The 24,239-nt window shown below is 36.3% G+C and overlaps 1 protein-coding gene across 2 annotated transcripts in view; it reads left to right on the top strand.

The window, feature by feature from the left end:
* Positions 1 to 1,485: 1,485 nt before the first annotated feature.
* llgl2 (LLGL scribble cell polarity complex component 2) overlaps positions 1,486 to 24,239 on the top strand; it is a 60,580-nt gene continuing 37,826 nt past the window's right edge. For both annotated transcript variants that reach the window (XM_042508332.1, XM_042508331.1), the window contains exon 1: positions 1,486 to 1,802. The gene's annotated coding sequence lies outside the window, so the exon portion shown is untranslated. The remainder of the gene's footprint in view (positions 1,803 to 24,239) is intronic.

The raw sequence follows: 24,239 nt of genomic DNA, 5'->3' as shown, positions 1-24,239 counted from the left end.
TGTGTCTGCTGTAAGGATGCTCTACAGATGTTCTCATATCCATAAACATTTTCAAAGACCTTCCTTTTGACTGAAAGGAAAGGTCAAATAAAATTGTTGGCTTTATGAATGTGACTTTTGTTTGGTCAATAGTTTGCTTGCTCACATGTTCTGTAAATATGTATTTTATATGTAACTTTAATGTAATATCTTCATTTTTATGTGTGTGTGTGTGCATGTAAAGGTAGCGCATGTTGTCTGTCATTGTTGATGCTGCCAGTTTGCTGCTTTGACACTTTGAAATGTGAGCAAATTGGCCTGATTTCTTTCAAAAACACAGGAAGAAAATGATGAGCAACAGAAGAAGAAATTACCCCCAAATTAGCAGGAAATCAGTGGAAAGTACAAGAAAATTACCTGAAAATAAGTTTTTAATAAAGAAAGAAAAAGTAAAAAGAAAAAAAAATGAAATTGCACCAATTTGCTCAGGGTTCAAAGGTTTAATACTTGTGAAGGAATCTGAAAGCAGCACAAGAGATGTCACCCCAGATTTCAAAGAGTGGAGTCCAAAACACCAAAACAGGGGGATGGTTAGACTACCTACAAAGTGATAAGAACTTTTTTAATTAGAGAATGAGTTTGCTGGATGTGGCTTTGTGTTTTGTTTTGTTTTGTTTTGTTTTGTTTTGTTTTGTTTTGTTTTTTAATTATGTCATGAACCTCTGAGGAACAACAAATATTTTTCCTTGAGCCTCCCTGAGTGACTGGGGGGAAATGCATGACCCTCCCTCTACCATAAATAACCATATTTTGCAATTCAGTTCAATTCAAACTTTATTACAGACACACAGAAGGGTCCATAGCATTAAAAAGAAAAGAGGAAAAAAATGAAACAAAACAAACAAAAAGAAAACACCACAGATAATAATTAATAACAGTTTCAATGCAAGCTATCTCGCCAGTGTTTCCTAAGTCTTGATGTGTAGCATGTGAAGCTCTTTCTGGGATTTGTCAAAGCTTCTATGATGCTGTTTTCAGATTCATCCAGGCAACACATAAAACTAAACATCAAATGTCTTAAAAGAGCCTTGCATGTAGAAATACCAGAGGACACAAACAGTTGACTGGAACTTTGCCACCTTGGACCAAAGCAGCATTCTGAATGTATCATTACAATTTCTAACAATGATAAATTAGGACTGATGTTGATTAAAAAAATAAACTCAATGAAAGTAGAAAATCCTTATGTATAATATTTTTTTAAAGCTTGATTTTGAATGGCGCTTGTATTATATTAAAGCAGGCCTTGGGGGTTGAATTTAACTCATACAGAATGATATACCTATTTTGTTAAGAATACGGACAGTATCACATTTTTTTAATTTTAGAAAGGGTGATATAAGAGGCCCTTCCTGCAAATCTGCATTGACCTACATGAGGGCTTTTTGAACAGAAGCTAACGCGGAAGTGGGGCGGGACTTTTAACGAGGTGCTCTTGAACGCATCACAAGGGAGGAGTTAGCAAACAGTGAAGTTTAGCCTAGCAGGAAACACCGAGGCTACCACCGCAGCGGTGGAAAAAGAAAGAGCAGCAGTCACAGTTTTAGTCTTTAACCTGGCCTCAGTTGTTATATTTCCTCGGCAAATACGCTGTCGCTTGGACCCTGGGAGTACTCGCTTACTGTGCGGACGCATTTTCCCCCGACTTTACATGAGGACTGAGCTCCTAGCCAACTAAATCAGCAGACATTGGCCGGAGGTGGAATCTTTACCAGCGGCTCTACACGGTGACCATCGGCTGAGCAACGGCTGTTTGGAATCAGGTGGGTAGGGGGCTGGTGCCCACAGGTGTTTGCTTGCAGTTGGCTAACAACTGAACTAAGTTACCGTGTCCATCACAGCCACCGGTATTTTTGTTCAGCACCTAGACGTACGGCTCTAACTCAAGCTAACAAAGTTGCTAGTTTAGCCAGACATCATTCTTCAAAATGCTCACTGGCTAGCTGGCTAATCTGTGCTGCTGATATTCCCCTCAGAAAATAGTGTTCTTACCGTATATATCAGCCAATTAACACATTTCGTTACATTACTCTTTAAGTTAACCGTCAACAAAAGGTTGAAAGACAGGAACGGGAATTGGTTTAAGTTACCCGCTATCTCTCAAAAATGTTATCTATTGACATTGCTATTTTATGTTTTAGAGCTTTTATTTCGCTTTAATAGTTGCTGAACGCCGACTGTACCTTGTGACTTGGAAAAAACTCGTCATGTTCTGTGAAATAAGAAGTTCTGTGTACAATTTTTTGTACAAAGGTAGATAAGAATTAGTTTTAATCAAATCTGGTTGTTTGCAAACCACTGGCTCATTGTAAACCAACAGTAAACAATGCCTCCATGCTAAACTACCTAGCTTAATTAGGCGTTAGCACACACCTGGGCGTATTAATGGCAGCTTGGAGCCCTTTAATTGTCAAAACGCGAATCCAGAACAGAAGATTATCACGACATTTATTAGTGGTTTAACCTATTATGCCGGTCGTACCGAAGAAACCGTGACGTTTCTCGTTAACCTCACCGTGCAGCCAGGTGTGCTGTAGCTGAAGATGGTGTTGCATAATTACGGAAACGTCTAACCTGAGCAAGGCGTGTCTCTCAAGCAGGTATGTTAGTAAGCCCTTTGAGTCAACGGTCTGGTTTCAAGCATGAGTAACTGGTGTGTTTGGGGAGGGGGGTGTGTGTGAGAGCAAGAAGCCGGTTTGGCTAGTTTCAGTCAGATTCACAACAAAATGACATCAGAATCAATTGTATGACATTACACAGCTCTACTCACCTCCATCCATACAAATCTAACCATTGATTAGCTCTGTTGTGGTGCTTATCTGTGTGATTGATACATGTGAGTCTTCCTGTGTCAACTACGTCCAAAATCTATAAATATAACCTTGTCCTGCCTCTTCAACGCTTTGATTTCTTTTGAAAACACAGAAAGAAGGCACTGAGCGATAAAAGATGGACAAAACCAAAAACTCGCAGAAAATTAATAAAATGTGTAGATGTATATGTACATTATCTGAAAATTAGATTTAAAAAAGTCATCAAAAGGTTAAAAACAACAAAGAGGAAATTACCAGGAAAAAGTATTAGATTTGAGGTTCACAACAGTGGCTAAAAGTGAAGTACAAAAATAATTTTATTTTTATTCACATTGTCTCCCTTTACCCTCAAAGAGAGACAATAGCAAAAATCAGGGCAATAATGAAAATAACACTAAAGACAACAAACATGATAAGACTTATGGGTAGCAGTGACACCAAATGAATAAATAACTGAATTAAAATGCCAAAAAATGAAAAAATAAAAATACAGCAAACAAATGGAAAAAAACAAAACAAAAAAGAAACAAACAAGGAATATGTATTTAGTATATACATGTTTTATTTCATTAGTTTTTTTCTTTTTCCCCTTGCATTCTTTAAAAATAATTTCCTAAATCAACTACTTTCTTGCAATTTGTGGAGCATTTGTTACCTAGTTGTTAATTGCCTTCTCCCCCCCATGTTTTTGAAACAAATTGCACAGATTTGTATGGGGTTCAAGTATTTAAATATTAGTGAAAGGTGTCTGACAGTAGCACAAAAAAGTGATGTTGCTCCAGGTTTCAAAGGATTAAGTCATAGTTTCAAAATTTCCGTAATCTGGACAGGATACTGCTGAAGGACACAGGCTGCGTCCTTCCAACTCCACCTGCAACGGCCCAAGACTAGCCAAACAAAAAGCCTTTGTTCTGAGTAGACTCAAGATTCCGCCTGCATGGTAAAGTCCACCTGTAACTATCATGGAGGCAAAATAAAGGGCCCCTCCCAAATATAGGTAGGAGTAGACCAGAGCAAAAACAAAAATAAGTTTTCAGCTATCTTAGTCGTAAAAATGATGCAGATAAACAGGGTAGACTGTTGCAGTGTTATATACAAAGGTTTTTGTTTTTTCAACTTTGAACAGGAAAATTATTTATCTAACCTCACACGGGCGACATGTCCAAGAGGTGTACCTTGCTCGTAAACTTCAAACAGAGCACTTGGCTCAGGCTGTCACGCTGTGTTTAGCACTGTTAACTGTTAACTTAATTCCCGTTTTACCGCTCCCAATGTGCAACACATTATCTGGCAGGAAATGAAGCACTTTCTGTGGTTTGCTAATGGGATGGCATATGAAGCAGAAATGCTGTCTTGTTCATCAGGCTTTCCAGCAAATTTGCCAGGAACATAACTCATTGTGAGAATGCGTGCTATGCATGAAATGACTTAGACAAGTAATAGATGAGTTGTTTAATTGAAAAAAGGTCCACAACAACTGAGGAAAAATCAAAACAGAAAGTATGATTCGCATATTAAAGTCCACATTAAAAACTCACAGACTGCAGAGAGTCTAATGTGCATGTGCATTTCCAGTGTATTTCTCTTTGGCAATGATTTTTCTTTATTTCTCCCCATTGTACATGTAAGGTACAGCTGAATAATTTGAGGAAAATATCCAATTGTCCTAGTGCATAGTTGCATCTATTTAATATATTTAATTCATGATGCAGTGATTACATTTGATGCTTCCAGCTTCCCACGTGAGGATTTGACCTTTTTTTTGTCATATGAATGTAGCACTTTCTGTGGTTTGCAGTTGAATATATATATATATATATATATATATATATATATATATGTTATATTACATTTTATTGTAAAACCATTGAACAATTCATTGAGAAAATAGCTGTTAGATGAATTTTCAATTGATAAAATGAATCACCAGTTGTAGCCTATCTACAAGTCAACAAGTGTGTATTTGTAATCTACTTAATATTAAGATATGATTGGAGTAAGCTTTCAAGTTTATTATATTTTTGTCTTTGCATGTTGATATTAGTTTAAATTCTGAACTTGACTATATATATTATTTAAACTTAATCATGATATTTAAAAGTATTTGCCTGGATAATACAAGTGCACAATGCACACTTAAAGTACTTTCAAGTTATTCAAATCAACCCAGTATATGTGTGTGACAGTTTTAATAGCTCTGCAATGCAATACAAGAAAACATGTCTGTATCCAAGCAGTTCCTTAAGGGTTTTTATTTTATTTTTACTAAATAACAAATCAAAAAAACAAAAAATAATTTATTTGACTCTTATCACAATTCCACTTAGTGCAGCTTTTTTAAATATAAAATAACCACGTAAAAAAAACCTAAAATGTCTTTAAATTGCTCTCAATGCCCCTTACTACAGCTTTTTAAAAAATATAGAAAATTATCAAGTAAAAAAACTTAAAAATATCTTTAAATTCCATTCAGTGCAGCATTTGTCTCTTCAAAATAACAAAGTAAACATACTAAAATGTGTCTTCAGAAATTGCTCTCAAATCTACTAAGTGTAGCATTGTAATAGAAGTACAGAACACTATAAATGAGTAATATAATCACAGTTCCATTTCAAAGTAGTGTTGTAGCTGAACTTCTAAAATTCCCAGTCACAACAAATAAGAAATGTTCACAGTTCTGCTTATTACAGCATTATAGTAAAACTAGTTCACTATAATGAACAGCAAAAATGTCAATTCAGCTTTTAAGTGGTGTAGCAGCTTCAGTTGAGCATGAAATACATAATCAGTCTCTACTTATTGGAGTAGCAGCATTAGAATAAAACCTGAATATCTGCCGCAAATCGTTCTCTCCGTTTACCACACCTATGTGATGGTGAACGTAAACAAAGGATCTGGGCGGGTTGTGTGATCAAAATAACCCATCCTGATAAATTTAAAAATGCATTGATTACGACTCTTTGAATCTGATAGGGACTTCCCTAAACAGCACTATAGCTGACCCATTATGGTATGATGAACAAACAGTTGGGCAGTCATGTAAGACAATGTTTTAATGCCACCTAATGCTACTTTTGATAGCTGTGCACTGTAGCTTCTTGAGCTAAAGTTAAATGACAGTGATTTGCTCCCACATTCCAGGGATCATTTTCAATGGCCAGTAAAATATTACAAAGACACCTTTTTTGAATGTTTCAAATTAATATGGCTGTATTTCTACAAGATAGGGACTCTTGGTTTTGTATATATTGTAGAGTCGGCCAATATTCGTTTTACAGGGCGATACCAATTATTAGTGGTTAATGAAACCGATGATATTTGGAACCGATATGCATTTACAAAAAAAATGAAAATCTATCTGTCAACATTAAGAGTTTGGAGTTTAACAAACTCCAACACAAAACTTAAAACTTTACTGTGTTTAAATGCCTTTAGCAAATATTTAATCAAAACTGAAATGTTCAGCATCATCTTTCTACTTTTAAGAGACAATTGAAAACTCATTTGTTCCGAGAACACCTAGGCACTTAACCTGACTCTTCTCCTCTTTGCCCTTTGGGGTAAATTAAGTCAGAATGTCCAAAACCCAGCACCTATTGATTATCTAGCACTGACAAAGTTGTGTGATGTTGTATGTTGACTGTCATCGTAAGTAGTGATACTGAGATTGTTGAATCTCAGATGCTGAGATCGCTACTGGTTATTACTTTGGTTTCCAAAAAAAAAAAAAGGGGGGGGGGGGGCTGTGCGGCACTTCTTCTGCCACTAGACGGCAATACCTGTGACCAATCACACCTGAAGCACTTTTTGCACTTACTAAGGGTTTTTTCCTTAAGTCTAAATTCTTGCTTGTGTTGTACGTCGCTTTGGATAAAAGCGTCTGCTAAATGAAATTGTTGTATTGTTGTAGAATCTACAGCAAGTTCCCAGGAATTTTTTGCACTTTTTAATTAATTGATTTTTATCTGCGATCATTAAAATAAAATGCTGCTACAGATGAATAATCGGTCCCACTAATCAGCCAGGCTAATTATGTGTCGAGCCCTTAAATATGGAGCCCGGGGGTTGGTGATGTGGAGGAAATTAAATATTACAGTATTTCTGACCAAGTACCTGCATATTAATATTGCAACAATATTGTATGGTTGACGATTGTTGCTTTCACAATATATTTACACAGTGAAATTTTTAAGAAATAACCATTAGTAATGTTAATATAATGACTGTGGGTTCAGACAAATAATAGCTAGAACAGCCAAAGAAGTTTAAAATCTAAGATGATATTCAAACTCATACAAAAATATTTACATAATATTGATATATTTCCCAGTCCTAGTGGTAGCAAAAATATTTAGTACTTTTGACTAGTATTTTGTTTTTGATAATGGTATAGTTTCAAGTGTATTTTTCCATTTTCAAAATCTTTTCTTTGTGGACACACTAAAATTATAGTTATATTTTTGATAAGAAGAGACAACAATAATCAGAAATATGGCTAAATATTACCCTCATGCTTCCAACATGACTAGAGCCCAACTGATGCATCAGTCACACGGTTTTATCGGCCTATTAAAGGTATATCTGTATCGGCCTATACATTTCTTGAGAGAAAATAATGCAGGAAAAGATGCTGAGAGTAATTTAGAATGATTAAATTCAAGTTTTAAATCATTATTACTGTTTCAGTGCACTGATGTCATTTTTGACAACAAAGTTTATTGTTAAACTGTAAAATATCAAGTACTTGATAACAAAATCTGATGGATATTTGCATTGCATGATTGCATTTACATATACTGTATAATAACGGCTGATATATCAATATCAGCATTTTTAACTGCCTAATATTGGCATCGGCTGTGCTCTGAACATGACCATCTCTATAAGCTAACACTGACACATTGAGACACAAGTCAGCAGCTAATTTGGATTCTGTCTGATCTGTTCTATCAGTGTTCTGACTCTCACCTCATCATCAGTTCTTAACTGCTGCAGCAGTTATTCTGTATTGCTCTCAGTGGGGCTGCATATTGGCACAAATCTGGTGATATCAATATCTTATGGTACTGCAATACTGTTAGCAAGGTGATATATTGCAGGTTTTAAAATCTAATCATAGGAGCGAGTGGTGCCCGCTTGATGACTCTGGCTGATTTATGTGTGTGTTGTTTGTGTTTACACTAGCAGTATGTTGTTGTTATGTTGGAGTGGAGGAGTCAGATGGCCAAAGATAGATAACAAAGCTGCAGTCTCGCGATCAGGGGTTTAGACACAACACAAAATGAAGCACTGCAGCAAATCCAAAAAACAGTGTTTTTGATCATTGATACTGTATGACAAAACATAATATCGCTATAGTCGTGTGTATCAATATTTTCTTACACTCGTATTTGTCACACCTAGAGTGTACCACATCTAGTTGATGATGTGAATTGTGCTGTTTGTGTTGTTTGTCAGCAACATTTTACAAGTATTGAAACCTTTTGAACCTTGAGCAATTTGGTGTGATTTTTTTTCCCCCAAACTATGGTGGGGAAAATCCAATGAGCACCTGAAGAAATGTTCCACAAATTTTACAAGAAAGTAGTAGATTTAAAGAATATTATTAAAAGTCAAGGGGAAAATGTCTAGGTAAAAAGAAAAAAGCAAGGGAACTCTATATTTATAATTTTCATAGTTACATATTTGAAATTTGGTTACAGAAACATTATATAATAACTAATAGATTTAAAAAAAAAAAAAAGCAGGGGAAAATGTCCATGGGGAAAAAGCTAGGGAAAACTGTAATAATCATAGTTACATATTTGAAATTAGGTTACAGAATTATTATATTTTTGTAAGAACTAACAATTATTTTTTAAAAATAGGGAACAACGTCTAGGGAAATAAAGAAAAAAAACCTAAGACACACAATTTTCAATTTTTACCGTTACATATTTGAAATTAGGTTACAGAATTATTATTCTTTAAGATCTTTCCCCAGGTAATTTCCTTGTAGTTGCTGTTATTTAACATTCTGTGCATTCTTTTTGAAAGTTATTTATTCATTTATTTTCATTGGTTTCATTGGTTTCCTCTTGGTGTTTTTGAAAGAAGTGAAGCGAATTTGCTCACGTTTAAAAGGGTAAAACACAACACTTGAAGTAGGTTATATATTTGCCCACATGGACATGTTTTGGAATCACAGAAATTGAGCACCTTAAACTCGCTGTGAGAAGTCTCTGTCATGAGGATTATGTGCGGGAATTGCCCAGTTTTCCCCGCTGTCAGTGGCGATCCAAGCTTGACTAACATGAACGTTGTCCTGATCGTCTTCTCTCTGTCCCTCTGGTTCTGATTACAGGAATGAGAGACTGAGTCGGTTGGGGGGGATATGATATCCTGCCAGCCACACCCAAAATTGATAAGATCTCATTTCATTTCAGTGGAAGGAAGCACTTCTTGTAATGTTTGCTGTACGACACACTCCTCCCACTGCTCTGTTTGCTGCATTCTTGTGTCTAGATGCACAGGAAAGCACATGCACTCACCGATGCTCCTCGCTCTCAGCCAAGTGTCAGAGTAACACACCTGATGGTTTCAGTTTCACGCTCTTCACACACCCCCTCCCTGCTCTCTCTGTCTCTCTCTCTCTACACTGTCCTGACACAAATCACACACTAACCCGCTGCCAATGCTGACCGGAGAGGACTCATTTCCATCACCACAACCAAGAATAGCTCAGTGATGTCCAGCTGGGAATCACAGAGAGGTGTCAGGCCATGCACTTTGTGTTTTATTTAGTGTCTTATCAACTGCATACGTGCATGGGAGAGGGTTTTTGTGAACAGACCACGTGTGCAAGCCAGTTCTCTCAGGCTGCAGCTGTCAAACAGGTTCTGCTCCACCTGTGTGGTTATGTTTTTTTAGCACTATGTATACTAATATACAGTGGAAGATTAGGGCCATGTCAAAGGGAAAAAAAGTTAGATTTTGAGAATGAAGTCATAATATTATGAGAATAAAGGGGTAATTTCAAGAATAAAGGTGCAATATTATGAGAAAAAGCCATAATATTACGTGAATGAAGTCGTAGTTTTACAAGAAAAAAGTCTTATGAGAATTAGCATGTAATATTATGAGAATCGGGGAATTTTTTGAAAAAAAGGTGTAATTTTACGAGAAAAAGTCACAATTTTATGAGAATGAAATCGTAATATTACGGGAATGATGTCATAATTTTACAAGAAAAAAAGTTGTAATTAAGAGAATTAACTTGTATTTTTATGAGAAATGGGATATTATATCACAGACGTAAACACATAGCCAGCAAACTAGAAAACAGGTGAGAGCACAGGCAGCTTTCTTGACAACCACTGTCCCCGGTGTCGTGCTGTGCCACACACAGTCAGCAGGTGCTGACCTGTGCTTTCACCTGTTTTATGGTTTGCTAGCAATATGTTTATTTCCGTCAGATAATATACCCTTGCTCATAAAAATATGACTTTATCCTTGTAAAATTTAAACTTTATTCTTGTAATATTACAACTTTATTCTCATGAAATTTGGAGGGATTTTTTTTGTTGTTTTTTTTGGGTAAAACTATGATTTTATTTTGTAATATTACAAGTTTATTCTCATAAAATTACAACTTTTGTTCTCGTAAAACGAGGACTTTATTCTTGTAATATTATGACTGTTTTTTCACAATATTACATCTGTATTCTTGAATTTTTCCTCAATGCGGCCCTAACACTCTGTTGTACTGATTTAAGTCCTAAACCTCAAGTTTGTGACTTGATATCACTCAGAAAAGGGCTGATTATCTGCACCTTTTTTCCTGTCTTGCCGCCAGTGTAAGCAGAGCTACTGATTGCAGTCCTTAAGAAGAATGTTTTGGATGCCAGGCATTTCCTGGCCGTTCCTCGTTACTCTAAAGCACTATGCTAGCTATGTCGCTGACAGACGCAATCCATGTAGCAGCTCTGCTGGTTGAGTCGCCTTCTCTCCAGCTTGTTATTGCCGTGTCCAGGCATGTTTACTCACATTTTTTTGCCTCCATTGACTCCATTCTCGGCTTAGATGCCTCGGTTGATATGCTGGGAATTTGATGACATCATCCAAGTGTTGGGTGGAAGATGACAAATGGAATCTTGCTAAATGAGAGCGAGCATGTTTGAAGTGAAGGACGTTTGGGAGTGACAGAAGAGCAGATTGTGCTGCTGAATGTGGCTCTGAGAAGAGTCAATAAGCCAGTGTAATGTGCTATCAAAGGTAAATACTGTCTGTTATCCTACTGAGAGATGAGCTCACTATAGATCAGACTGATACCTATGTGGAGAAAGACACACTGTTCACTGTCAATTACTGTTAGCTTGTTTCTCAACAGAAGTTTATAACTAACGTGGTGCCAAGTGAAATTCCAGTTGAATTCCCTGTGTGACGGTAAAACTGGGGCTCATCACTGCAGTGCTCTGCTGGAACTGGCCTCATGTGTTGTGTTTCTGTGTTTGTCACTTCTGACCTGCCATTGTTCCTCCGATTAACCTGAAACTAGCAGGTACTTCCCTGTCACAGAAACAACCTTGCCCACAGCCCAGTCAGTGTAAATGAACCTTTTGTTTATGGTGTGTGAAAATCAACTGAGTGCTGCCAAACAAGTCTCCCTGGAAAGATGTAAATTGCTGTCAAACTGACTGTTTTCCCCCTAACAAAATGGAAAACTTGTACATCAGTGTAATAATACCCATGAATGAATGAATGAATCATAATTTGAGGAAGTTTCTTTAAACCCAGGATAATATTAGGTGGTACCTTTTAAAAACACTGCAGCTGGAGATGGACTTTTTATGCAAACAAAACACAGTTCTGGATTGTTTTTAATGTGCAATGTATAATGTCTTGCAAAAGGCTATGTTTGTAGGACAGTGTCATTATTTATGTAGTTATGAATATTTTTTTCTAATATAAATCATGAAGCATTTTGGAATGAAAACATTTTTTACATATAGCAACTGTTGAGGTGGGCTACATTAATATCTGAGAAGTTGACTTTTTATCTAATTGTTAAATTTACCTTAAATTTAGTTGAACATACTTAATTTTGCAAGCTTGTTGAAATGTAAAAATGGTGAGTGCAATTAACTTGTTCTTTATATGTTTTAGTAAATCAAGTAAGCCAAGTGAGTCTGACTTATTTGACCAAAATGATTGCCAAAGGTATATGTAAAATACACAAATAATTCTATCAAACTATGCATATTATGCATATGCTCTAAACGGTAATAAAAAAACAGCACTGTAAGTATTAACATTGTTCCATTTATCAGTATAGTTGCAATCTAGTCAGTCACATTTGTTCTTAAACAATAAATAATCAATAAATCAGAATGTGCAGATTCCCTTTACTGCACCACATGCAAATACTTCTTTGTCATGACACTAAATACTTATTTTACATGCGTATTTATCGAAGCAAATCAGTTCCTTAAATTCTGCTGAGGAAACTTAACTCTTCAGTTAAGTCGGAGTAACTTTATTTACATAAGTTGTTTACACTTAAAGTTAATTGTACTTGTCATTTTTAAGATAATATAATCATTTATTACTCCCACAACAGGAACATTTGCATTATTACAGCAGCGAGGATATCAAAGCAAGGTTTGTACAAGATAAATAAAGCAAAAAGAACAATATAAACAGTATAAACAAGACGCTAAACTCCTCAGTTAAAAAAAAATAAAATACGCCCTTTACACATGGATAATTGCACATTGTAATTAATTGCATATTATGATAATTAAATAGCACATTGTGATATTGAAATTGCACAGGTTTAAGTCATTTTGAGGTTAAACAACTTAACAGAATTTAGTATACACAACTCAATTTTAAAGTATCTTAATTATATGGAAACTAACATAACTTAAAACTAATAATTATGTTTACATTCATATTGTAGTTTCAATGCTGTTGGTTTCTGAGATTTTTTTTCTCAGATAACCTTATGTATTTTACAAAAGAAAGCAAATTGTCATGTCATGTAAAAAGATAAATCTGGCATTGTAATAAGAGCTATATTTCCATGCCTCAGTGCTGGTGACAGCAGGGGCAGGAGGCTTTTTGTTTGTCTGTCTGTCCGTCCATCCGTCTTATTCTTGTGAAGACAATATCTCAAGAATGCCTAGAGGGAATTTCCTCAAATTCAGTACAAACATCCACCTTGAATAAGATTTTGCTGGTCAAAGGTCACTGTGACCTCACAAAACATGTTTTTGACCATAACTCAATAATTCTAATGCAGTTATGACAGAATTTCATACAAATATCTAATAGAATAAAGTGATGTAGTGATGACCTTTTAGATCCAAAAAGTCAAAGGTCAACTTCACTGTGACATCATAATGTTCTGCAAAAACACATTTGGGCCATTTTACAGTGAAACAGCTCAGAAACAGAAGGGAAGACATTGGGGCAGGTAATGAAAAGGTCACACTGACCTCGGGTGTCTGATTGTATAGATCTTCTGTGCTGTTGGGTTGAAGGTGTAGCGTCTTAGCAGCAACATCCTTTTCTGAAGCATTGTCTGTCAGCATTGCCATCATGGATACATTTTAATCTGGACAGACACAGATGTGAACTGTAACTGCAACTTGACTGGTTGGCGAAGACGCACAACTGCAACGTGGTAATTCTAGTTCTCATTGTAAAAACAAATCCAGTGAACAACCAACAATGTGTTTTGTTCGCTTCTCAGCAGCCTACTTTTTTTTAACCTCCCTTCCATGTCTGTGCCTCACAGGCCAAGCCTCACTGGTTCTCAACAAAGATGTGAATCCTTAAAGGAAAAGAGAGAGATTTTGTGAAATACATCTTTTTGTTTTCTCACTGAGAGGTTGATATGAGGATCTTTAACTGTCACATCTGTGTGTTGACTGGACATCATTAACCCTTTGAAACCTGGAGCGACATCACTTTTCTAGTGCCGCTCTCAGATGCCGTTTATAAGTATTTAAACCATGAAAACATTACTAATTTTCAGGTAATTTTCTTGTACTTTCTAATAATCTCCTGCAAATTTTTGGGTCATTTTCTCTTTCATTTCTTATTGCCTTCTTCCCATGTTTGTGAAGGAAATCAAGCCAATTTTCTCCAACATTGTTATAAATGTGAGCAGTAATTTCCTGCTTTGCAAGTGCCGGATATGCAGGAATTAATGGAATTATGGGCAATACCTGCAAGTCTGCGCTGAAATTCAGACTGTGGATGGTAGCAGACACACAGGTGCACTTCAGTCAGAAGTACTGCAGTAAGGATACTCTGGTCAGATGAATAGAGGATAATTTCCTAAAGCAAGCAAAGTAACACAGGAAGTGTGTCTGTCCCTGTCTATATACCTAAAAGCACAACACAGGTTCACTTCCTGCTCCAGAGGCACCACTCCTGGCCCCTAGTGCTCTGTGATCTGCACTTTATAACTTACTTTATAACCAGGTTAAACATCAGTTTTTTTTGTACTTTATTCAGACACCTTTCGCAAGCTTTTTAACCTGTAAAAACAGGTTTGACTTTTTTCAAAAACATTGGATACAAATGCTCTGACCAACTTGCTAAGAAATGTTCCACAAAATGCAAAACATTAGTAACAGGTAAAGAAGAAGCTGACCTGAAAACTAGTTTTTAATAACGGGGGAGAATGATTAGAAAATTTGAAAATTATCAAAAAAAACTAGGGATATCATGTCTTGTCATGTTTTTTTTTTGTTTTCCCGCAATTTTTTCACATCATTTTCTTGTTTGCTTTTTTAAAATTATATTTTATATATTTGTATTATTGTTTTTTGTAATTACTTAGAACTTTTGACTAGACCTTGCTGTGTTTGGGCCATGTCTTGTTAAGTTACGCTTTGCCTTCTCCCCATGCTTTTGAAAGAAATCAAAGCAATTTGCTCAGGTTTCAAAGGCTTAAATTAAGTTGTAAGTGTGTCTCATAGACGATACTCAAAAACACCCATTCCATGCAAATTGTTATGCGATCTCTGTAGTCTACATCATTTAAAAGTGCATTTGTGCTGCCTCAGTAGTTTATTTTGTTGAATTGTTTGTAGTTTTCTCTGGTTGCGGCCAGACTGACTAGAGAGAGAGAGGGCAGAAGAGGAGGTTAATCTACTGTCTGAGTCGACAGCCTTAAACATAACTGAACTTCCCATAATTGTGATGTTCATTCCCAGCCGTGGCCCATGATAAGTAGCTGGTGTAGAAATAACACTTGAGTGCGTTTTAATGAATGGGTAATTTGTGCTCTAATGTCTGTCAGGTTAGTTGAAAGGCCACAATTAATCTGGTCAGAGAGAAACTACAGTGGGATTAGGATGTCTGCAGACTGCACAGAGAAAGTCCCTGCTGACATGTAGCATGTGTGGACGGCTGTTTTAACAGCATCAACCTGAGCTTTCCATACTGGTTGTTGGCGTCACTGTTTACATGTGTGCATGTGTGAGGGTTGTGTCCCTCCTTGTTTTCTATCAGCAGATTCTTCTCGTAGCCCTTAGAAGCCGTGGTGTTTGTGAAGCAGACCTCCCACTCTGCCATTGTCAGCAGAGCTTATGGCTTTGAGCTCCCTCTTTCTGCTCCGTTGCCTCTCCTGGGACCGTCTCCACACACACACACACACACACACACACACACACACACACACACACACAAATGGTGTCTGAAAGGACTACAAGCTTGTAACCTGCTGTAACAACAAGCATATTAGCTGTTGATCAACCTCTAATTTTGTCACGAAAACAGGTGACAGTGACAGTTTTAGGTGGTTGCTCAGATGTACTTGCAGACTCAGCAGTCTAAATTATAGCTGAATATTTTTGCTAGCTCAGAAGTAGCAAGAGCGACAGAGCCCTGAAGGGTATGCCAGCATTTAAGTTCAACTGAAATCATTTTTTTCTCAAATCTTGTTATTCTGGTTTTCAAAGTTAAAATACAAATGGAAAAGGCATGGAGTGAACATAGAATTTCTTACACTAATGTATAGAAAACGTTGTTTGAAATAATAAAAATCAGGGCTGGGGCGACACGTTGACGTATTCGATGTAATCGATTACGTGAATGCCTCGTTTCACGTAACGTGCGTTGATGCGGCGCACCATTGGCGCTCACATTTGTTGACTCTGTACCAATTTATACCGTACTTTACAGTCTCTCTCTGTCACAGAGATGAGGAAATGTTTGTTTTACCTCAACTCAACTAAATTCGTTGTTATATTTATTGAGCAATAAAAAAATAAGTTACCTAAAGGGTAAGTTGTCATGTATGTTTAGCACATTAAACAAAATATATTTTTTCACAGCAAACCTTATATTATTTAAAAGAAAAGGCAAAGAGAGAAAAGAGACATCAAATTAAAAAACAAATAATATAGATTTAGTTTTCTGTTTTTTTTTTTTAAATTTTGATTTCTTGCCTTTTTTTATATTATGTTATAAATGTAAATCCTTTTTTGTTTTTTTAAAAAAGAAGTCGCACCTCCATTATGACAACTTGTATACCAAGTTTATAATTAATTCACAAAATAAGCTTGCATGTGTCTGAAGTAAGAATCTAAAAACTAAGAAAATCCTTGATGAACTGATGTCATTTGGGGGGTCCACATCTATCAACACAGCAAAGCTTTATAAAATCACCGGTTTATAAACTCCCACACAACATGTGCATTATGAACCAGGTTTCATTTATCTAGTGGGATGCTCAGTATTTCCTCAACATATTCATTGTTGCTAAAATATTCCTAATTTGAAGTGAAACATATCCCTCTTCTCTCTTAAAAAAAACAACAAAAAAAAACAGACTCCATCTATTAAAAACAGTAATTTTACCTCGCTGAACACTGATAGTCTATCACTTCCCTAAGTAGTTTGTTTTTTGATTGTGCGACTTTAGTGAATCCAAACTAAATTGAAAACACCTAAGTTATTAGGCCATTTAATTTGAATACTGTCCTTGTCCTAGTATACAAGCACCGGGGGACAATAGATTCAGTGATGGAAGTATGTCCGACTCTGCCACAGCAGGTGGAGATATGCCCTCTTTCAGCTAGTTGCTATAAACCTATATTATTTATACACTCTATGATATAGATTGAATCACAATCACAACTGTTTATTTACAGTAACTTCGGGGTAGAAAACCACAGCGTCATGTGCATAATATCAAACAATGCTGAGCAAACTCTGCCTTCATTGATTAGTTTTAAGCTACCTAAAAAAACTATATCAGTTTAAATGTATGCTATATTAAGAATAGTTTTACCACTTTACCTTGCCATAAGACAGCGCTTACCGTCAGGGATTTGAAGCCGTTAATATCAAAAACACCAGATTCCACTGAAAAAAAAAATTACTCCACTGAACGACGGAGCTGCTGCTCTACTGCTGCCTCCATCAGCTGTTGTAAAAGCTAAAGAGGAGACAATACTCAATATAGTGAATACTCAAACTGAAATCGTCCTGCTGTGGTCCCAGGACATCGCTTAGCTTCCGTGCTGGTGTTGTGAGACTGTACTTTATTTATCAGAGGAGGGGGGGTTGGCTGGAATGTTACTTTTTAAATTTAAAATAAATATCAATACTACCTTTAAAAAATGTATGCCCCTCACCTAAGCCAAAATTTAAAACACAAGTCCCTCCTCAGTTTATCCATTTTTTTTAAACACTAGTGCCGTTTCACAGCACCCCTTTGCCCCTCTTAAGTAAGTAACAGTCCCTGTCCATAACCACAGAGGGAGGCTGGTGCAGCAACTAGGAGCACACGCAGAACACACAGTCCAGTTTAAGTCCAACTGCGGTGTTTACATGACTGAATAACTTCCAATCACATTATAAGGTGTGGTAGTCCGATTTCAAGACATTCAATTTAGTCTGATTTCAGTTGGACTAACATAATAATACACAATAATTCAACTTTTTCTAACATCATGTAAACATACTGAGTGATGCTGCTGTAATAAGGTACAAGATACAAGGTAGATTTATTGTCATTTTTCTTAAATGTGGTTAAAGAAATGAAATTGAGGCTGATCTTAAATCCTGCTACGTCTAATAATAATGCATACAATATACATACAGTACATAAAATAATAAGTTAAATAATTGATATGTCAGTCTACAGTTAATTAATTTGCAACTCATTTAATATAAGATGAATTCCTTAAAAAATACAAACATTTTTATAGTTTAAGCTTCTCAAATGTAAAGATTTGCAGCTTTTCTTGTCTAAACATAATTTAATGACATATCTTTGTGTTGTGGACTGTTGGTTGATCTAAGCACTGTTACAGTCAAGAGTGATGCAACAAATATTCACCAGGAGAAAGCAAGTATTTGTCTAGTTGTGAAATTTAATCTGCCACAGTAAGTGAGCCCAGTCAGCCTGCTGCACCAGAGGTGTGGTGACTTCTTTGAGGAAGCTGGGAATGTGTGACACAGCGCTGCAGTGAGTCAAGGCAGCCGCTGATATGAGCCTAGCAGAACTATGTCTGAATTTGGACCGAGGAGAGTGAGCTGGTTCGGACGGAAAACTGTGAGTCATGGCGCAGGCCTTTGTCACAGACTTATGACACCGTGGATCATATGTCTGACCGCAGTTCTGGGTTTTCCTGTGCCTCTGTCAGAAACATTCTGCCCCGAGCTGCTTTCTTTTGCATAGTTGAGTGTCAGTAAGTGAAGGAGCCAGAGAGGCGAGGGCCCGGCCCCACACAGCACAAGATGTGAGGCTTAGAGGCCCTCATGCTGCTCTGTGGTTGAACCTTTCCTTCACGTGATGGAGTTTAAAATCTCTCTCTCTCTCTCTTTCTCTCAGATATTGTGGAGCTTTTTGCCGCCAGTTTACTACTGATGCACGTGGTCTTTTACAACGCTCAGTTTTCCTCTGTGTTACTTCAGGAAAGAATGCAAGGATGATATATATTTTTTTCCTTTTTTTGTCTCCCTGCTTCCCCTTTCCGTTCCTTCTTTCTCTGAAGTGGCCTGTGTGGAAACCGCCTTTGTGTGTCACAGGTGTTTTCAACAGCAGCTGTGTGTGTGTGTGTGTGTGTGTGTGTGTGTGTGTGTGTGTGTGTGTGTGTGTGTGTGTGTGTGTGTGTGTGTGTGTGTGTGTGTGTGTGTGTGTGTGTGTGTGTGTGTGTGTGTGTGTGTGTGTGTGTGTGTGTGTGTGTGTGTGTGTAGTGGCCAAACAATGGCTTCGTAGTTGTGCCCTGACTGACTTCTGGCCCTTATCTTTTGTTTTTTTTTTGTTAAGATGGGGGAAGAAAGCCCAACCCACTCTGGTGTGTGTGTGTGTGTGTGTGTGTGTGTGTGTGTGTGTGTGTGTGTGCACTCGCGCATATATATAACAGGGAACATACTCATCGTTACACAGTCACCAACAGGGAACGGCAAAACTAACAGGGGACATTTTTTAAGTCCCCACTTGGACATGCTCAAAATCATCATAAAATCATGTGTTATGGCCTCTGGTGAAATTTTTCAGATTTTGCCAAGAGGGGACCAAAGTGTGTGTGAGTGTTTATATCCATATTCAGAGCTCTCCCTCCTGGTTGGAGCTGGTATTTGAACGACCCATTCACACACGTCGCTTTTAACACTCCTCTCCCCAGCAGCCTTTCAGACTGCAGATGGGCCGTTAAACAGGCTTTAGTAATGTTAATGTGGGTGACATGAAGACCACAGAATGTAATGTATCAAATATGATACAAATAGCATGATAGGGTTAATAAAGACACCAGTCTCCTGAAAAGTGATTTGTTATTAGTCTTTGCATTAAAATTCAAGGCTTGGCTTTAGGTGATTTCATAAGTTTTAAGCTCTATACTGTATTAAAATAAAGGGCTACCCAGAAGGCAGGAGAGAAATCAGTATTTTAGAGCCTTAAAAAAAGCAAGAAAACTATAATCCAAGCAGAATAAACCTTTACATAAAATGATCAGCAGTAAGATTTTTTCTTTTTAGGTTTAATTATGTAAAATGATGTAACATCAGACCTTGACTAGACCTTTAAAGTTGTTCAGTCCCTGACGATACTGACCTGACCAGTTTTCACGAGCACTGAATGTCAATCAGTTTTTCAATATACTTCAAAATACACTCTCAGTCTGTACGCATAGAAATGTAATTTGTTTGTGGGTGCACATTATAGAAAACATGTCCAAACATAGGATAATGCAACATGAGTCCACTGTTGGCTGGTACATAATGACAATTAGTTCCCTCTTGGATAGCATGGAGTGACGTTCACACTCCACCATGTAAAGAATAAATAAAATGAGATAGATAAGACTTACACAAAAAGAATCTCACCTCAATAATTCAAAAATTATTCCTCAACTATGATTACAATGACTGTGATTATTATAATTATAACTAATATTTTATAACAAACTATAAAGGCTCAGTTTTAGTGGATGGCTTAACCATCTAGCTTGACACTGTTTTACAATACGGCTTCCCCAGAGGGCAAGGAAATATTTTTAAATCTAAAGAAAGGAGAAATAACAATAACAACAATAATAATAATAATAATAATAATAAGGGTAGGAAGAAAATGTGGAGAGAAAATACCAGCAAGATCTTTACTAATTTTAATGAATTGCTTAAATTAGTTTATTATCAGAATTTAACTTAACCTTGAGATTAGCTCAATCCTCCAAAACTCCCTTTGAGTTTTTAGATGCACTAGAAGCACTAGATTTCTGTCAATCTTACAATGTACATATGTTTTTTTTTCTCTATAATCACAGGAATGCATTTTATTTGCTGATCTACTCTACAGGCAAAAGAGGTCCACACTTGTGTAGTATAAAGCAACAGGGGTCCACAGTTGGCTGGTACATAATGACACAAGTTACTTGTAAATATATCTAAACTAAATCATGTAATTTTTTTTTGCTTCTAAAAGGATCTGTAAGTATGTATTTTTGTAACTGAATATAAAGGCTCAGCCGTTGTGGATGTCTTTACCATTTTATAGCTTGACACTGTGTTTAAAAAGGGAGCTACCCCAGTCCATTCTCATTGTTAACTTTTCAAATACATTCCCTCTGTCAGTGCTTTTGGCATACCTGCATCAATCTGGATCATGGCAGGATGATGTGAGATGAGAACATAGCTGGACAGAGCCAGCGGCATTGTTATTATACGTCAGTAGACAGCCAGACAGCACGAGGCACATCTGCATACATCTTGCGTGGCTAGCATCACTTGAGAATATGGATGGACATACTCAAAACTTCCATTTAACAGTTTTTACAAGCAAAAAAAATGCCATGCAAGTTTTAGGTTTTATTTTTGAGGATTTAAAGTTTTTTTTTCTATTGGGAAAAGAATATTAAAACAAAAATGTTATTTTTTTTTAAAAAAAAGGAATAAAGTTTCATCATCATTGAATGATGCCTTTTTCAGAGCCAATATTTGCATAAAATGAAGCAAATAATTTAAAAATAGCTTTGCTGGTCCAAAGTCTTCTTTGTAAAACATCAGAGCCACTCAGAAATACTTAGAGGGCAACTGAGGAACTGAGTGGATTAGTTGTGGGCAGACATACAGTGAAAATCAGATTTTAACCGGTTTAAATAGTTAAGAATTCTGTATAGTTGCAGTGATTTGACAAAATTGCAGGGTCTCCCAGAATTCACAGGAATCAGCTGAATTTGGCATTTATTGTTATGGTTGAAATCCAATGTATGTGTGCCCATCTATAGGAATCCATTTTATTTGTCGCTCCACATTACAGAAAAGAGGTCCACACTTGAGTTGTATAAAGTGACATGAGTCCACTGTTGGCTGGTATATAATGACACAAGTTCCATCTTAGATATATAGTATAGAGTGACATTCCCATTTCAACATGGATAAATGACAAAGAATAGGAAAAAAAGAAGTTAGATGCATTATTATTGTTCAAAGAAAATAATCTTACAAAAATGTAATAATAAAATTATTTATTTTTTTAGGAAATTGGAGATAGAAATATCATTTTAGTTTTTTCGTACATTGCTTTTTGAATCGTGCACCTGAATAAGTTTTTGAGTTGCTGTTTAAGAGTGTGCTCCTTTTTACCTTGTGTTGAAAACACATTGACAACCCATCATGATATAAATGACTAGAGCAATCTTTAATGGTATTTATAATATGGGAGGTTTTGTGAGCAATCAGTTTGTCTCAGTTACAGGGATAAGTCAGTTAGAGGAATGATTAACCTCTGAAACCCTCTGTTCAACTGCTGAGATGAACTATTTCAAATTCTATAGGTTTTTGGCTGTACTTTTGGCTGTACTTTAACTTTAAATTCTAAAAAAGGAAAGTCAGTCCACACTTTGTCCCCTCTTGGCCTGTACAAAATGACACTTCTTGTTTTGTTTTGTTTTGTTTTGTTTTGTTTTGTTTTATATTTTCTCCAATGTTTTAAATTAATCTTAAATCTGCATTAGACAGATAAAATTGTATATACACATTACTAGATCTCAAGAAAACCAAAACAACTACAACTACTAAAACAACTAAAGAAATATAAAACAGCCAACAATACAAAAACTGCAGAACTAGGATCAAAATAGGATTCACTTTCAAGTAAAATAAAAAATAACGCTGAGAGATTTGGATTGGATTGTCTGCTGTGTACGACCTTTGAAGTCTTCTGTTGTAGGAGAGGGAACTGAGAGTTTTTAAATGGGTGTACTGGCATGCAAAATTACCAGCACATTTATGGATTGTGTCTTTAACAGAGGCTGACTACTCATTTTGTATTGGATTAAATGATTTGCCATCTCTCTGTGTGCATGCTGCAGTGCCCAGAGGGACTTATTATTATTCAACACAGTTTTGGTTTATATGAAGAATTTCAAATTCCTTAAAGGGTTTTTAGTTTATGATGTAAGCATTAAACAATCCTCCACATTGACTGAGTGGAGTGTCCAGCACCCATGTGCCTTTAAGGTTGCCTCTGAGAAATGAGTGACTTGGAGAGGGTGAGGGGTCAGCGTGTGCAGCTCTGTGCCAGGCCTTGATTCTCTGCAGTGTGGGGGTTGGTTTCTTTGTTGTTGACGATGGTCAATAGGCCATTCCACATTAAGCTTCAGAGATGCTAATTTATATTAGCTAGAATGTTACATCCAACTCTGACTGCCTGAGACATGGGTCTGTCCCCTGTCCTGGGTTAAGCAAGTGGCACACAGTGCTTATTTTAGCTGGTACAACATCTCTGGATTATTGGGAAGAACATCCTAAAAGTTTACAGATTGGGCATATAATTCTCCACTCAAATTCCCACTAGCTTGAATACTGATACAAAAGTAGTACTTTTTTTTACTGGATAGTTAAATATTTGAACATATTTAATCACCTAATAATTACATGAATTTCATGGCAAACCATTGTGATGTTACATAGTTTATTGTGCCAAGTTAACATTTAATTGTTCTAATCATAATAAAAGGTTTGGTTTCAACTATAGGAGTAAAACAAAACTAAAGAGTAAGAGTGATCGTCTGATCATCATGTTAAACATATTCAGGAAACAGAAATAAAATGTCAGAATGCAACGTTGAGCCAAAGAAAAAACATGGTGGATTATTGTAGTTTTGTAACATAGGTTTTGTTATTGATCTGTAATGTTGAATTTATGTAGTCCATTTTTCACCTCCTGAACCCTTTTCATTTGAGCTGCAGTGATATAAATTTAAAAGGTTTGGTCATAAATCAGTTTGAACTTATATATGAAAATAAATAGTTTTCTAACCTATAAAACATTTAATGGGGGCAAACGTGTATGCATGCTTAACACAGCGCTGAGAAACAAAGCATTTTTTAAGTGACTGTAAGATTTAAAACAGCAAATGCAACTTTAAAATGGCCTCCCAAATAATATGTCAAGATCCACTACATGGTATTTTTTAACAGTTTAACAATATACCATCAGTAGTGTATCAGTGTATCAGCGTACCATCAGTAGTTGCAATTTATTTATTAGTTATCAAGTAGTATTGACAAAAGTGAAATTAACAGTCTGTTAACAGCCAGCTTAGGAAAGATGACACTGACATGTAAAATTACCAGCACATTTATGGAGCGAAATGCATCCCTAAAGGAGGTTAAATATTCATTTGTTTGAAAAAATTGTTGTTCATCTCTCTAAGATGTTAAACATTTTATTCAGTGGTGCTCTGCATTATTAAGTAAGCAATCACATGGTGTTATAGATATATTGTTAGATTTATGAGCCTTCAGTTGATGAAGCTGACAAAAATATGTAATTTCCTCTACACTGAAGAGGTGGAGTGACCAGCACCCATATGATTCTCAGATCCTAACTTTGAATGTTGAACAGTGGAGACTGCTGCCACTGAGAAGTGAGTG

Source organism: Plectropomus leopardus, chromosome 19, assembly GCF_008729295.1.
Source record: "Plectropomus leopardus isolate mb chromosome 19, YSFRI_Pleo_2.0, whole genome shotgun sequence".
NCBI classification, from domain to species: Eukaryota; Metazoa; Chordata; class Actinopteri; order Perciformes; family Serranidae; genus Plectropomus; species Plectropomus leopardus.
Note: the sequence above shows the minus strand (reverse complement) of the source record. Positions and strands in the feature narration are given on the sequence as shown.